Below are 17,418 nucleotides of genomic sequence, written 5' to 3'. Positions count from 1 at the left end.
ATATTTAGGGAATTCAACCCCCAAATATTCTCCACATGTGTTTTGAGCATTAAAAGTATCTTGAATGGCCTGACAATTTTTCTTGTAATTGACTCACTGTTTGAGCCAATTTAATAGTACGTCCATCTTGGTTGACAGTGCACACACCTCTTCTGGTATTTCTTTGCTCTTATTTCATGATTGAATGTTGCATTGAGATCAACCTTGATTAGAGGCTATCTTTTCCATAAAAGTTTTAGCTTTTCCAAAGGTGAGTGACATAAATGATCCTCTAGCAGTGGCATCAAGTTGTTCATGAGCTTTCTAAGTTAACCATGGTAGAAACTTTTTATGAGCAACCAATCTTCCATTCCATGATGAGGACAATTTGAAACATATTCTTGGAAATGTTCCCATGCTTCTAGAATGGTCTCTCCCTTCTGGCTATTGGAAATTGGAAATCTTTCCTCTTAAGGCATTGGTCTTGCCTATAGGGAAGAATTTTTCTTGGAAGGCTTTTGAACATTTTGCCCATGTATTGATGTTATCTTTGTTGGTGTAGAACCGATGCTTCGCCATTCCCACTAGTGAGAATGGAAACAAGCAAAGTAGTATGATGTCTTGAGCAACATCCTTGATGACGACTGTGCTACTGATCTCTAGAAAATTCTGAAGATGACCACTAGCATCTTCATGTGCCTTTCCGCTAAATAGGGTAGATTGCACCATGTTGATGAAGCTTGGCTTGAGCTCGAACTCAAGGTTGTTAGTGTTGAGTGTTGGCCTAGTGTGAATCTTCTCGGTGCTCAGAGCAAAGAACTCACACAGAGTCTTGTCAGCCATAGCTTCAGAAACTAGTATTGAGTTTCCTTTTGATTTGGTTGATTTTGATTGATAGTTGTTAGTGAATCACAACCAACCCTACAATTACCCTGTATAAGATATGAACAAAGACAAACAAGGGTAAGCCTGCTAAAGCAGAGATGTTATGATTTTATCAATAAGTATTTATTTGATCAGTTCTATTTAGCCATGTGCCCCCTAGCAACGGCACCAGAAATGCTTGTTGACATTTCTTAGCATCACTCTTTACTAAATTGTCATCCATAGCATGATGCCAGAAATGCGTTATTGGTAATTATAAATGACACTTGTAAACTTAGAGAAAATTATATATGTTATCCGCAAGCGCACAAATAATATACCATTGTAGCATTTCACCTGGGAGTATACCGAGTATCGTTATTTATATTTTATCCACAGGGAGGAGTTTTGGGATTGTTGGCATAGAGATATTGACAAATCTATATACTTATGATAAAACCACTCTCATGCTATGGCAGGGGTAAGTCAAATGATAAATAAATGATAAGTGTGAAGCATTGATAGTAATTCTAGAGATACAAAGAGGGACTCATAAAATGTAGTATGGCTAGGCAGGAGATTTGGTAAGAGCAAAAGATTCCTAAGTCATTCCTTATTTACTTAGTCTTTTGTATACTCAAGTATATACACTCTCATCTATAGCATAATTAACTCTAGATCTATGCATAAGGAAAATTACTAAGGAAGATCAAGAACAGAGCTTGTCTCCCTTCGCAACCATGTTCTAATTGTTCTACAAACGGGGAGTGGACTACAAAGGACTCAAGGTGAGTGTCACATTCGTGATCTACCACATGACCCAGAGTGCAGAATGCATCCATGGGTAAACAATATCTAAGCACCATGCTTACATAATGTCAACCACTTAACTCACATGCATCTTGGGCTAAGCGCTTTGCGAACATATGCATAAACTCATCATCAATCACAACTATATCAACCATATAACTAGAGCAAACAAGAAACATAATAAATAGCAACATAATATTGAAGTAGCATAAAGTTATAAATAAAGAGATACAGTAGCTATACCAGTCTCTAGATAGCGAATCTAGAATCCTGAGCAATAGCCCACACTCTACATGAACCTTGCTAGCTAGCCTGTACTAAAACTTTGAAGAATTGGAGCTCTATTCTCTTCTCTCTAAAAACCCTAATTTCTGGTCTACTCTTGACTTATGGCAGCGTACTCTAGAGGGGGGTAGGGGTTGGTTATATAGGCCAGAGAGTCAATCTTGAGCCCTCGGATCAAACTAACTTGAATGAACAGCGTAGATGCAATCTAGGAGGCAGTGGAGAACCGATGTGGCGACAGGGGCTGACATGTGGGCCCTGGGGCCAAGCGGCCTATAGGTGGGGCTAGTTGGCACCACCTGACATCCCCTCGGGGTCTGCCTCGGGGGGATGCCTTATGGTGGCCTCTAGAACTTTCTGGAGTAGTTTTCGCCGTGGATAAGCACAATTTTATTTGACATTTTGATCCCCCTTGCCGGTTTTCTGGAATAACCCTACTAAAAACACAGATTCACCAAAACTCATGGAAGTTGTCAGTTTAAACCCCTAAGTCTATGTTGGTGATCCTTTTTATGTAATTATTCAAGTTATGTTGATGGTTTATGATGGATAAATAACTATCATCAATAGGGTCATCACGGTCGGCGGCGACCTACACAGGCGCATTCCTACGAGGAGGAAAACCTCAACATCATAGCGACAGTGGTTCGAGCCTTAGAGTTGTGAACTATCTAGGCCACCGTGACCAAAGTTGTGCCTGAATCCAGCACGAGGAAGCAGTCTATGGGGGCCTTCAAGCCCACTGAAGACACCAAGGCGATACAAGTCGACCATGAAGGTACCAGCAAAACCATTTGAATCGGTTGCGGCCTTTCCAACAAGTAAGAGTGCGAGCTCATCAACTTCCTGCTCCAAAATTGGGACATCTTTGCATGGAAACCGTTCGATATGCCAGGAATCCCGAGGCAGGTCGCCAAGCATAGCCTCAATATTCTACTCGGTTCCAATCCAGTCAAACAGCGCCTCCATCACTTCAATGACAAAAAGTAAATGGCCATTAGGGAAGAGATCGCCAGGGTCCTGGCGGCAGGATTCATCAAGGAAGTCTTCCATCCGAACTAGATCGCTAACCCGATCCTAGTTCGGAAAAAGAACAGGACTTGGAGGATGTGCATGGATTACACTAACTTGAACAAGGCATGTCCAATGGTACCTTACCCACAACCACAAATTGATCAAGTCATCGATTTGACCATGGGTTGCGAAACCCTCTACTTCCTGGATGCGTATTCGGGTATCATCAAATCACGACGAAGGAGAACAACTAGCTCGCCACCTCCTCTATCACCACATTTGGCACTTACTGCTATGTCACCATGCCCTTTGGACTCAAGAACATGGGAGCCACTTACCAAAGGTGCATGAATCGGTGCCTCGTCAGACACATCGTGGACATCGTAGAGGTCTACATCGATGACATCATCATAAAGTCTAGGAAAGTTGATCAGCTGGTCGGCAACCTAGAAGCTGCCTTTGCTCGTCTTAGAGAATTCAGGATCAAGCTCAACCCTGAGAAATGCATATTCGGGGTCCCCAAGGGAAAGCTCTTTAGGTTCATCATTTCCAAGCGGGGCATCAAAGCCAACCCAGAGAAGATCATAGCGATCGAGAATCTAGGCCCCATCATGAACCTAAAAGGAGTCCAAAAGCTCATGGGATGCTTAGCCTCCCTCATCCGCTTTATCTCATGGCTAGGGGAGCGTGGCATGCCACTATACAAGCTCCTGAAAAAGGTTGACTAGTTCCCCTAGACGGTTGAAGAGCAAGAGGCCTTTGAGAAGCTCAAGACATTCCTAGTGATGGCCCCATGCTGGTGTTGCCCAAGAAGGGAGAACCACTCCTCTACATTGCCACAACCACATAGGTGGTCAGCATGGCACTCACCATTGAGCGAGAAGAAAGCGAGTGCTCCCATAAGATCTAGAGGCTAGTGTACTTTATCGGCGAGGTTCTCTTGGACACCAAGGTGCGGTACCCGCAAATCCAAAAGCTCATCTATGCCATCCTCATCACCAAATGAAAGTTACTACACTACTTCGAGGGGCACCCCATTGTGACCGTGGCATTTGCCCTACTCAGTGATGTGGTTCAGAACTACAACACCTTCGGCCATGTGGCCAAATGGGCAACCGATCTCATAGCTGCCACATCACGTATGTCCTAAGAACAGCAATCAAATCGCAAGTCCTCGCGGACTTGATCGCCAAATGGACCAAAGTGCAAACACCCCCACCTCCGGCCTACTAGGAGTACTAGACACTATATTTCAACTAGTCACTGATGGCCGTGGGCATGGGGGCCAGGGTCATCATAATCTCCCCAATAGGAGAGCACATGGAGTATGCCATTCAACTCCACTTATGGGCAGCTAAACAACATCACAGAATACAAAGCCCTCATCCATGGCCTCAGAATTGCCTCCGTACTTTGTGCTTGCCACCTATTCGTTATGGGGGACTTCGAGCTAGTCATCAGCTAGGTCATGAAAGAAGTGTCATGTCATGATAACAAGATGACGGCTGACTACGGCAAAGTCTGAAAACTCAAAGAAAGATTCAACGGGCTAGAACTCCACCACATCCTCAGGTAGGACAACGTAGCTACCGATTCCCTGGCCAAGATCGCATCAAGTTGGGGACCGGCCCCATCAGGAGTGTTCGTTAATGATGTGCACAAACCATCGGTGCAGGCCCATCGGTCGCATGACCAAATGACAGGCGTGGCTGGCAAGGCGGAACCCGCCCTGCTAGTTAAACACCACCAAGACCCAGAGGCCGTGAGCCCTCCTGGCCTGATGGCAATCGACCGAGCGGGGGCAGACACCAAGATAGACTAGATTGTGCCTTTCATAGAATTTCTAGCATGGGGGAATTTGCCTAATGACCTAATGGAGGCGCGTCGTCTAGCAAGATGCTACAAATCCTACATGATCATAGGCAACGTCCTCTACAAATGTAGCACCTCAGGGATTCTTCAAAGGTGCATATCCTAGGACTGGAGGGGCAACGACTCCTGCAGGAAGCCCACACAGGAATCTATGGACATCATGAAGCACCAGAAGCACTAGTTGGGATGGTCTTCGGATAAGGCTTTTATTCGCTCACAGTAGTTGCAGACGCTTAGCAAATTGTGCGAAGCTGCGAGGGATGTTAGTTCTACACACGGCGAAAGCACTCACCTGCACAAGAGCTACAAACCATCCCATTAACATGGCCCTTCATGACCTAGGGGCTCGACCTGCTTAGGCCATTCAAGAAAGCACCCGAGGGTTACACCCATCTACTAGTGACAATCGATAAGTTCACCAAGTGGATCAAAGCCAAGCCCATAGCAAGAGTAAGATCCGAAGACACGATGGAATTCTTCCTCGACATCATATATAGATTTGGAGTCCCAAACTCCATAATCACCAACAACGACATGCTCTTCACCGATAAGAAGTTCCTCCGATTTAGCGACGACTACGGCATTCGAGTCTACTGGACAAACGGCCAAGTGGAGCGAGCTAATGCCATGATACTTTAGGCCCTCAAACCCCGCATCTTCGATAGGCTTGACAAATTCATGGGCGATGGGTAGGGGTGGTACTGATTGTGCTCTAGGCTTGAGGATGACTCTAAATCGGTCCACCAGCTTCACACCATTCTTCATGGTATATGGCACCAAGGCTGTCCTGCTGACCGACCTTGACTACAGAGCACCGTGAGTCCTATCATATGGCGAAGCCAAAGCGGAGAAAGATCGACAAGATGCACTCGACCAACTTGACAAGGCACGCGAAATGGCGCTCCTCTGGTCCATGAAGTACCAACATGCGCTACGGAGGTACCGCAATAAGAACATCCGAGAGCGAGCATTCTGGGTCGGTGACCTCGTCCTACGGTAGATCCAAACCACCAAAGACGTGCACAAGCTAACGCCACCTTGGGAAGGGCCCTACATCATCGCCAAAGTTATTCACCTAGGATCCTACCGGCTCATGAATGACACCAGCGAGATCTACACCAATTCCTAAAACATTGAGCAGCTATGCAGATTCTATCCTTGGTCTCTCTTCTTACATTTATATTAACCTTCCTATCATCACAAACTAACCCCTTTTATGAAAAGACCCTAGATAGGAAGGGCCCTAGCAGAACAAGGCGGAGGACAGGGAACGAAGAAGCGATTGGTAGAGCATGCGTAAGACTACACCCCTTCTTTCACTTCTTTGATTTCCCATGCAACCTTTTCTTGCCCCATAATCGAGCGGTCGCCGCTAAGCCACGCAGTGACCAGGGAAGCAACGATCCCTCATGTCCACACATAGAGCGACCCACCACGTCCATGACCCCGTGTCGTACTTAGGAACTATACCTTTTGGACGGTCCTTAGAAGGACTCGAGGCTAAGAAAGGGATAGGGGTAGGGAGGAGATGGGCCCTTGTGGCTCTAATCAGTGGTGCGGAGACACATGACTATCTCTCCCTATGTTTGAGCTATCCACTTCAAACTCTCCCAGGTTGACCCCCTCTAGGGGGAGGCATCTTGCCCTTTGGCCGCTACAGAGGTGGTTGGGGACCAATGGGATTAATGGCCGACGATTTATGAGATGTCTCACATGAGGCACAGTTGAACTCCACGTCGATTGCGGAGGATATCGGGTCTCGCTCGAATTACTCATCGACCCCAACGAGGCGCACCGCTCCGACCACATGGTTACGGTGGACATGCCTCTCCCTGCATGGGGCAAAACCAAAGTTAACTGAAAATAGGTCACGACGACCCCTAAGGTTGCCAGGAATCCATGAATAGGGCCAAGTCCATGTGACAAGCCCTTTCCGAGATCCCAAATCCATGACCAAAAACTGATGGACCAACAGGGATCAACGACCCCTCACAGAAAAATCCCTCGGGCGCCCTCCTCATAAGGCAACGATCAAAAACCCATGCGGAAATGACCCTACCATGATTCCAGCACATATGATCTGGGCCCGCTCGAGCCTGAGTGTCCACTCTTGGCCAGAGGAAAATGCCCCATGATCACATCGCCCTGCTTAGGATGCAAGGTCATAACTTGTTTGGCGAACAGGGACGCCTAGACCAGATAAGGTCAAAACACAAATGAAGCAAAGGCTTTCACGCCGAAGGACGACCTTCCCATCCCACAGGAAGGGAGGACTACCTCCCACACAAAAAGCCTGGGTTCGGATAGAAAACCCCACAGCCGAAACTAGCGGCTTGAGGGCTCAACGTGACTTTGAGGAACGAATGAAAAGTTCAAAAAACACATTCCATGGGTACAAGCTTTACACATGCGGGCAAACTATGAAAACAAGAAAGAAACCCAATGCCACCTCAAAGATGACACCACAGGGAGTGTGAACTATGAGTATGGCTGGACAAGGTGGAAAAGAACACTCTGAAGGCCCCCTCACAACATCGCAATCCCCCAAGATCAAAGAGCATGGGGAGGAGAGAAGGATAAAATGGACTCTGGCGAGGAATGTCTCGCCACGTCATCACAATGCCACGATAGGGCATAGTGACGAATGTCGCCCCGGGTCCATCATCCAGTGGCCAGGGAGCAACGAACATTCTCTCTAGAGAACCAACTCGCTGCCTGCACACTTTAATGACCCAAGGTAGGAGGGCAAACCTTCCCCTGATCAACGAGCCTCATGGTTACCTATGCCACTTAGGCACAAGTAAAACCAAGGCCGCATGATCATGGAGCCGACCTCCACGGCATCTCATCCTCCCCTGCTCGCCAGATCCCTTCTAGCACTAGCCATTGGCAAGGATACTCGCGTCTCTCTTATTTACACACCAGCCCGACGGGAGGAAGGGAGCAATCCACAGTCATAGATACGAGTGTTTCAAATGGGAGAAGGCCCCCACTTATAAAGTTCAGAAGAAGACTGAGCAGCCCAAGACTCCCTTGCCGTGTGGCGAACCAAGGGAGGCCACAACCAGTGTCGAATACCCGCCTAGGGTAAAAAAAATGAGATTCTCACAAAGGTAGGGACGACATAGCATCAACAAGACCGTTCGGCTCCGCCTAGGTCGCAAACCCTGATGCACAACACATTGATGCGGTGAGGCACAGTGGTCATGTACCACAACACCAGGACATCCTGGTAAAGTAGAACACAATGACCGCCCACCTCATCGAACGCACTAGACCACAAGGGGTCAAGCAACAAAGCTCGAGTGGATCACATCTATGAGCCCGTACTCTGGACAGACACGCATATCAGCGCTTTCACGATCACTTCATGATCACAAAAATGCTCGAGGGCTACTATCGGGATTATGACCTCGGGGTGTCTCAAGGCATCAATTAGTTAGCAGGCCACGCGGCCTGCAACTCATCGGATTAACAATGGACTAAATGACCGAGGCCTAGCTAGGATGAGCATGCTAAACCAATGCCTAGGCCAGGGTTGGCCACGACCCTTTCTCCTACCTTAGCCACACGGAAAATGCGCGACCTCTCCCCCATCATGACCCCTAGGCAGGAAGGGGAGAGATCAAGCATGGCTCAGTATTCTGGCTCTAACAAGAGCAGGCATGTCGTACTGACTTCACAAGGACCGAGGGAACAATAGTCACTTCGATGTGGTTAGACACCATCCCTGTGCCACGCTGCGCTAATGGGACAACGCCGCACAGTGGTGGCAACGGGTATGAAACCCCCCATCTGAATACGGGCCGACAGGATGCACGTATGATCCCACCCACTATGGAATGGGATCCATGACAAGGGTCTTGACCTAGAGACCTTCCTGACTGGTGGAGTGCCCTGACCCCAATGATCAGGGCCATGGCCCTTAGCCCCACAAAGCGACCAGGCGAACGACGACCCAGGGCGGCTACCTACTATTGGTATGACGCCCCAGGGAACCTGGAGATGATGGCGAAGATTATGATGGATACCGCTTGCATAGGATGGCTGATGAACCAACAACGTGCCGACAGTGCCTGCCACGGCCGGTACAGTAGCACCACGTCACACTCTGCCGCAACGTGGCCACAAGACCATGACGATAGCCACGCCTGGACGAACACCAGAAGACGGCATAGCTTGCAAGCCAAGTTAGCCAGGACATCCCTCAGGCTCACGACCCTTGGGTCGAGGGAACCTCCTCTTTGTATCGAGCCCTAGACCTGAACTCTATATAAGGGCAGCCAGGGCATCCATATTGGGACATCTTCACATTCTTTATCCTCTACCATTCCATTCATTCACCATAGTAGTGAGGCTCCTGAAGCTTCTCTTCGGGCTGCCCCTCACCTAGCATAGGTTCGACCACCTCTTCCACCATTCTTGCACCCCCTATTGTAAGAACTTCAGAACATTCAAGCGAGAAACACACACTCGATCATCTCTGAGACTGGACGTTGTGGGGGTATAACCCTAGGTACCCATGGCAATGGACATGGACTGCACCACTAGGGGAGGTCCAACCCATAAGATCAAGGCCTACAGTGTTCGGCTCTGGTCGGCATGCACCGCAAGGCAATAAGAAGACATCTTGGTGATGAAGGAAGATCTTTTTGGATATGATAGATATAGTATTCCTTGTAAATACTTGACATATAGCCGAATAGATCTAGGCCTAAACCGATTTGTAACACTACCCCCTAGACTATATAAGGCGGGTAGGGACCACATCGAATTCATCTAATATACAATACAACTCAACAATGACACAGGACGTAAGGTATTATGTCGATCAGATGGCCCGAACGTATCTAAATCGTTGTCTCTGTGCTTGTGTCACCATCCAGTTCCTATTACGCGTAGCTCTACTGATTCATCTACTATCATAGGCATACCTCTCGGTAGACTGCCGACCATATTTTGTTGACAGTGACGCACCAGGTAGGGGGTGTGCATGCTGATCCTCTGATGAACCAGATGGCTTACGTCAAGATCTAGCTGTTCGTGGCAACTCGGCTAATCCAAGCAACATCATGATGCAACTCGTTGCGGCATGTCATGGCGTGGGGAGTCTAGCGGTGGCCTGTGCTTTCTCGGAAGCCTGGGATAGCCAGATAGATCGGACTTGGCCACGATAGGCTTCGAGTTCGTCACCCAGGAGGAGGTGTATACACATCCAGCAATGCGTCCGTGAAGGACATGCGAGCCGGATATTGATGTATCCGCATCTGCATGTACGCATGCATGAAGAATTCATCTACGTTTTGATCTCAATTCCGACACAAACATCGATCTCGTCATCATCACACGTGATCAACTCACCGTCGCCAACCTACTCATCGCCATCGGCGCTCCGCGGCCCTCGCTGGCAGCATCGACCTCGCCGCCGTCATCCTGCGGCAACCCAGCATTGAGGACCCCGTCGTCTACTCATCACTTGCCAATGCCAATGGCAATGACACCGCGTAGCACCAGGCTAATCAAGATTGAAAGCACGCCACGCACCTACCATGCAGGCTAATCAACAAGAGCCATGAAATATCAAGAACCAACGTTGCTTTCGACTAGCAAGCAAACAAAGGAAGGCGTATCAAGCTATAGCTCCATGCAAGATATGACGTCAAGTACTCGGTCTCACATCCATCTAAGGAGCATGCAACAATGCAAGCTGAGCCCATATAGCCATATACAAGCTAATTATGGACATGCATCAAAGAAGAAGCTAATTATGGAAGCTACGCGAAGATTGCCGTGGTATGCATGCACTCGTGTGTGTGTGCACTCGTTCATTGGGTCATCAGGTGCAGCATCCCGCGAATGGTGGCTCATCTGCTCGCCGAGATGCATCAAGCGACAATACTTGTTCGCCTACATCTCCGCGCTCTCGTCCGACTACGTCTCTACGACACGCCAACTACTCCACTCGGTCGTCAATCAAATTGAATGCAGCTACAACAATGATCTCTCCGTATCTAATCTGCCTAAGGCCTACCAGTGGCATAAGGACGACGTCGCCCGGACTACTCGTTCCGATCGTCTGCCACGTCGCAATGATCACCGCATAGAACGGCACTATGACGACCGCGACCGTTGCCATAACGACAGGCTGGAAAGCTCGAGGGCCGGGAAATTTCATCGACATCGACCAGATAATGTCATACGCCACCGATCAGACATTTTGACTAAAGTGAAGTACCTCTACTATATCTACATTTAATATAACTTTCTCCAAGTTTTCACTATGCTCCTCCAATTATTATTTCTCTGGTTTTTTCCATAATTAAATGTCTCCGTGTTTAAGATGTTCCATAATGCAATATCCGACAAGTTGATCAGACTGTTTGGCGCACTTCGCCGTCGACCAATTGGTTGGGCTGTTCGGCACTCACTTCGCCGCCGACCAATTGGTTGGGTTGTTCGGTGCTCGATTCTTCGTGAACCAATTGGTCGGATTGTCTGTCGCTTCATCGTCAACTACGCTTAGGGAGAACCAGATGGGAATTTTCCATCATCATCACCATTTGCGTTGACGACTCAGCTCCGTGGGATGGCGATCTCAACTCAAGGCTCCGAAGGGCATCGCTCTTCGTAAGAGTTCTCCGGAGGTCCAACGCTGCGCTTCGTCGGCACTAATCAAGGAGACGACTACATGTGGCAAGCTAGCAGCATGCATGTCAACTTCAAGAATTCGGCTACATCACCCGACATCGACTCATCATCATCCTTCAGCGGTGCTCGTCAGCCATCATCAATGGCTCGCGTGGTCCTCGCTATGACTTGACACTATGAGGCAACTCACGACGACGCATTATGATTTTCATTAAGATCAACGTCAATAAGCAAAGGACTACATATTATCTACAATACCATGCAAGATAAGTAAACAAACCATCATAGTGTTTTGACTGCATCTATATACAGCCTCAAGCATGCATGCAAGAAATAAATTCCCTTGCTACCGATCTACACTCATGAAATGTGACTCCAGCGTCATCAATCCAAATGAGCTAAGTCATGTTTTTTCCATTGAATATTCTAACAAATATATAACTTTGTTTACCTTGATAATTGTTAATAGCAGCAGTGGCCCTATGCTTTCTCCATTTGTTTTCCATAATTTTTCTCAAATTACTTATTTCTCCATGCTAAACATCTTTAAGATGACGTATACTATCGCCATTCAAATCGGACTGCGCCCTCGCCTCGGTCAGACATGCTCAAGGGCTTCGCCTCCCCACGCAAATTGACTCCGCCAAGCTCCGATTACGTCCGTTTGCCTACGACTCTATGTAGCCACCGTGCCGCCGAGCCGCCAGGCCGCCCGAGTCGCCAAGCAAGCTACTCAGCGAGCCGCATGAGTCGTAATCAAGCCGTGCCATGCCGCGATGATGACCGCCGTGAAGAACTGGGTTGTGACAATAGCGACCGTCGCCATGGCGACAGGCCAGAAAAGCTCGAGGGCTGAGCAATTTCATCGCCACCGACCAGTCACATTCTCATTCATGTTACCCAAAAGCAGGCCTGTCCTTGATTTAGCACCCAAGTATGCATGAGCAGTAGCGCTCCGCACTATGGGTGATCGGCAGCGGCTCCTTGGTGATGCCTATATCCCCAAGTATGCATGAGCAGTAGCGCTCTGCGCTATGGGTGATCGACAGCAGCTCCTCGGTGATGCATATATTCCTAAGCGTGCACAAACATCTCATGATAGAATGACCCCCACGTCTCGCTGGTACAGTGCTTAGCACTCTCCACGGTTCTCCAAATTTCACCACGGTCTCTAATTTTCACCATGGTCTCCAATTTTCGCCACGGTTCTCCAATTTTTGCCACGATCTCCAAATTTCACCATGGTCTCTAATTTTCGCCATGGTTCTCTAATTTTTGCCATGGTTCTCCAATTTTCGCCATGATCTCCAAATTTCGCCACGGTCTCCAATTTTCGCCATGGTTCTCCAATTTTTGCCACGGTCTCTAGTTTTCACCACGGTCTCTAATTTTCGCCACGGTTCTCCAATTTTTATCAATATCTCCAAATTTTGCCATGATCTTCAATTTTTGCCACCATCTACAATTTTCACCATGGCTCTCCAATTTTCACCATGGTCTCCAATTTTCGCCACGGTACTCTAAGTTTTGCCACGATCTCCAAATTTCGCCATGGTATAGTGCTAAGCACTCTCCATGTTCTCCAATTTTGCCATGATTAAGTGCTAAGCACTCTCCAATAATCTCCATGTTCTCCAAATCTCTCCATGTTCTCTAAATTTCTCCATGTTCTCCAAATCCCTCCATGTTCTCTAATTTTGCCATAGTATAGTACTAAGCACTCTCCAAAATTCACCACGGTTAATTGCTAAGTACTCACTCCATTTTTAAGTGCTCAACATTCTCCAAATTTTACTCCTATGTCCAGTGCTAAGCACGGAGATTTCGTCCTTTATACAAATATGAATAAACTCTAAATAAACATAAACTGCTCTGTAGGATATAAAATTCACCGATATATTGCTCCTGATAAACTCCGCTCTATTTTCTTCATCACTGAGTTCATATGTTTTATTTTTAAATCATGTACTACCCGTCCTACATATTTGTATTACAGGATCATCGTTTGGGTGGTTGCACTATCTGGCCTTCGGATTTCTCCGCCGATCAACTGATCGGACCACAAGTTCATGACTTCGTTGCTGACCAATTGGTCGGACCGTTCGGTATTCACTTCTATTCGGCGCTCACTTTACCACCGACCAGTTGGTTGGGCTGCTCGATACTTGATTTTTCGCCAACCAACTAGTCGGATTGTTTGTCGCTTCATTATCAGTTACGCTGGGGGTCGCTAGCTAAGCTGGGGACTTCGTCTGCCGATTCGCTTGTTGGCTTTCTACGTTTTGCCGACGCTACATGTCATGTGAGATATCAAGGTTTTCCATACTATCCAGATCAGGGTGATAATCTTGGGAGGCATGTCAGGGGCTTTGATAAGTATATCTATCACAGCAATCCAGTGCTAAGCATTTTCTGTTTTCTCCACGTTTTACTGCTCGATATTATCAAGTTTTACTCCAGATGTCCAGTGTTAAGTGCGGGGACTTCGTCCTTTACACTTAATTCTTTGATCCTGCTATAAGATGTTTTCTATCTTATAGCAGGCTCGGGGACTAAGTGTGTACACTTCACCTTGCGGTGAATGTATTGTTTTTCTTCTTACTGGTTTTTCAGCTAAGCTGGGGACTAGCTGTGTGCTCGGCTAAGCTGGGAATTGGTTGTTTTGACTAAGTGATAGTTGATATTCTTTTATCCTGACACCAGGGGCATTCTTCACCTACTGTCAGTCCCGGGGATTATAATGTATATATTACACCTAGCGGTGCTTGTATCAAATTTAATGGTTGGCTAAGTTCTCATTTTTATTTTTCAATTGCTGATATTCTTTGATCCTGACACCAGGGGCATTCTTCACCTACTGTCAGGCTCGGGGACTATAATGTATATATTGCACATTGCAGCGCCTATATCAGTACTAATATCCTCTTTGCATAAGTCATGGATGATGATCATCTAACTTCGCCAACGAAACTTAAGTGTGTAATTTCACCTAAGGTGCAGAATTTTTAAATTTTCAACTTGAGTTCCTTACATCCTTCTGGCAAGCCTTACTTGGCTAAGTCCGAGATTTGGTCACCTAGTAAATTGGCTGGCTTCAATTTCCACCGGTCGGGTTACCAGTTAAACTGGTCAGCACTTTGTTTTGTTGATTGGACTACCAGTTAAACTGGTCGGAATGCCAGATTTGCTGGCTGACTCCAAATTAAATTGCTTGGACTTGCTGCAAGACGGCGTTGCTCAGCCGATACAAGGCACTCGGGGACTAGTTGTGGGGGTATAACCCTAGGTACCCATGGCAATGGACATGGGCTGCACCACCAGGGAAGGTCCAGCCCATAAGATCAAGGCCTACGGTGTTCGGCTCTGGTCGACGTGCACTACAAGGCAATCAGAAGACATCTTGGCGATGAAAGAAGATCTTTTCGGATATAATAGATATCATATTTCTTATAAACACTTGCCTTATAGACGAATAAAGCTAGGCCTAAACCAAGTTGTAACCCTACCCCCAGACTATATAAGGTGAGTAGGGACCTCATTGAATTCATCTCAAATACAATACAATCCAACAAAGACACAGGACATAGGGTATTACATCGATCAGATGACCCAAACTTGTCTAAATCACTGTCTCTGCGCTTGTGTCACCATTCGGTTCCTATTACACGCACCTCTACCGATTCATCTACTACCGTAGGCAAACCCTTTGGTAGACTGCCAACCATATTTCATCGATAGACGTAGGGCTCCGGCCTGAACCAATATAAATCTTCATATTTATTGGATGCTACCATTGTCTTTCTAGAACGGCGCAGCAATCGTATTAATTTACTAGTCCAGTTTACAAAACACTGACAAGTTTCATTAGAGTAGAGAGAGATTTATAGGGATAAAACTCTTCTACACTATTTTCAAAATATAGATATGTTAAAACTGAGACATTGAACCCCCACTAAGACGGGTCTGATTAAAAAAATTATCTCCAAACTAAATTTGAACCAGACCACCGGTATTCTTGGAACCGAACCAGTCAGAGTGTTGCTTAACACCATGGTTCCAAACTGTAGCTAAGCCATTTAATTATCGTGGCTCGGTTCCAACTATCACAACTGGATTCAGGTTCTTTGCTGAGTGCCTGAGGCACTCGGCAAAGGCCAAATTGCACTCAGCAAAGCCTTTGCCGAGTGCGGCACTTGGCAAAGAACACACGACAAAAAATTGATCGGCAAAGCCCTCTTTGCCGAGTGTCTTTTATCGGGCACTCAGCAAAGGCTTTGTCGAAAGCCCCGGGGGCACTCGGCAAAGAAAAGCGACCGTCATGGCACTGGCCCCGTTGACGGTCGCTTTGCCGAGTGCCAACCCTGTAGGCACTCGGCAAAGATTTTTTATTTTTTTTTTTAAATTATTTGCCGAGTGCCCTCTATCCAGCCCTCGGCAAAGATGTTTTATTTTTTTTCTAAAAATTCTTTGTCGAGTGCCCCCTGGCCGGCGCTCGGCAAAGTTTGAATTTTTTTTTAAAAAAAATTCTTTACCGAGTGCCCTCTGGCCGGCACTCGGCAAAGTTTGAATTTTTTTAAAAAAAAATCTTTGCCAAGTGCCATGGTCATGGCACTCGGCAAAGCTGGAAAAATGGTTTTCTGAGTGCTCATTTTCCTAGCTTTGCTGAGTGTTGTGACCATGGCACTCGACAACGGGCTCCTTTGCCGAGTGCAACACTCGACAAAGTGTCCCAAAACGACAATTTTTAATTTTTTTTACATTCCATCATGACAAATAGATTCATATAAACATATATCACATATATATCTCATCCATCACATATATATCTCATTCATAACATATATATCTCATCCATCACATATATATCTTATCCATCCACACATCCATCCGCACATATCACATCCATCACAATATATATCACAATATAATAATAAGTGCTCAAGTCCATCCAAATAAATCCACAAGTCCATCAAAGTCCACAAGTGCATCACAAGTATATCACAAGTCCATCACCAAATAAACAACAAATGAAAAAATACAACGTGCACTCATCTCGGCCACTGCGACTGTGGTGAAGGCCTAGCTCCATCATTTGGAGGTGCATGAGGTGGATTATTCGAACCACCGTCAGAAGGAGTCTGCACAAAGGAGAAAAGATTGCATGTAAGACAAGATTATTTGGATAGCTAATCTAGGAAGGTAGAGGCCATACAAGCAAAGCACAAGCAAAGGTAAAAAAAACTTTCATACTCACAGGAGTAGCTGCAGCTACAGGACACGGAGGCGGAGGTGGAACCAATAGCTTAGGTGGCAGAGAGAAGCCCACATGTTGTCCAAGCCCTTGTAGGAACTCCATAATGTCAGTCAGCCTCTGCGCCTGGGCCTGCCGCTCGGCCCGCTCGGCCTCCAGCTGGGCTGCCATCCTTTGTTGCCTGGCCTCCAGCTCCTGATGTTGCCTCATTTCTTGTTCCAGCCAGGCCTGCAATATTTCACTAAAATGTTTCAGTAATGCAAAGCTAATTAAGGTGTGTAAAGATCAATGTATGACGAGTAAAATAGGAATAACCTCGAGTGCGTCGATCTGGTGCTGTGCAGCGGTCCATCGTGTGCGAATGGCCGGGCTCTCGCTCGTGCTCCGTGCTCGAATCTAGGAGAGAGAGGGAGTAGAGGCTGTGTCGATGACGCCGTCGCCAAGCTAGAACCACCCATGCTTCTTGCCTTGCCCCGCCCTCATGATGGCCTCTCCATCGAAGTCCTAGGTGCTCGGATCATGGTCTGACCCATGGAGCGACCTCGCCACCTTAGTGTACTCACTGATGCGGGAGTGGACGCTTGGGTTCATGTATGCCTCGGGCAGGTCCTCTAGGTTGAAGGAGACGTCGAACATCGCCTTGCCCTTGTGGGCCATACACCATGCCTGGAAGTCCGAGCAAGCCTGGCCACTAT

At 47.0% G+C, this 17,418-nt stretch overlaps 1 non-coding gene across 1 annotated transcript; it reads left to right on the top strand.

Annotated features, from left to right (window-relative positions):
* Positions 1–349: 349 nt before the first annotated feature.
* Positions 350–457, top strand: LOC136495123 (small nucleolar RNA R71). The gene has a single exon (XR_010768904.1). It is a non-coding gene; the product is annotated as a small nucleolar RNA R71 (small nucleolar RNA).
* The last annotated feature ends 16,961 nt before the right edge of the window (positions 458–17,418 follow it).

The sequence above is a fragment of the Miscanthus floridulus genome, chromosome 11, assembly GCF_019320115.1.
Source record: "Miscanthus floridulus cultivar M001 chromosome 11, ASM1932011v1, whole genome shotgun sequence".
In the NCBI taxonomy this organism is placed as follows: Eukaryota; Viridiplantae; Streptophyta; class Magnoliopsida; order Poales; family Poaceae; genus Miscanthus; species Miscanthus floridulus.
Note: the sequence above shows the minus strand (reverse complement) of the source record. Positions and strands in the feature narration are given on the sequence as shown.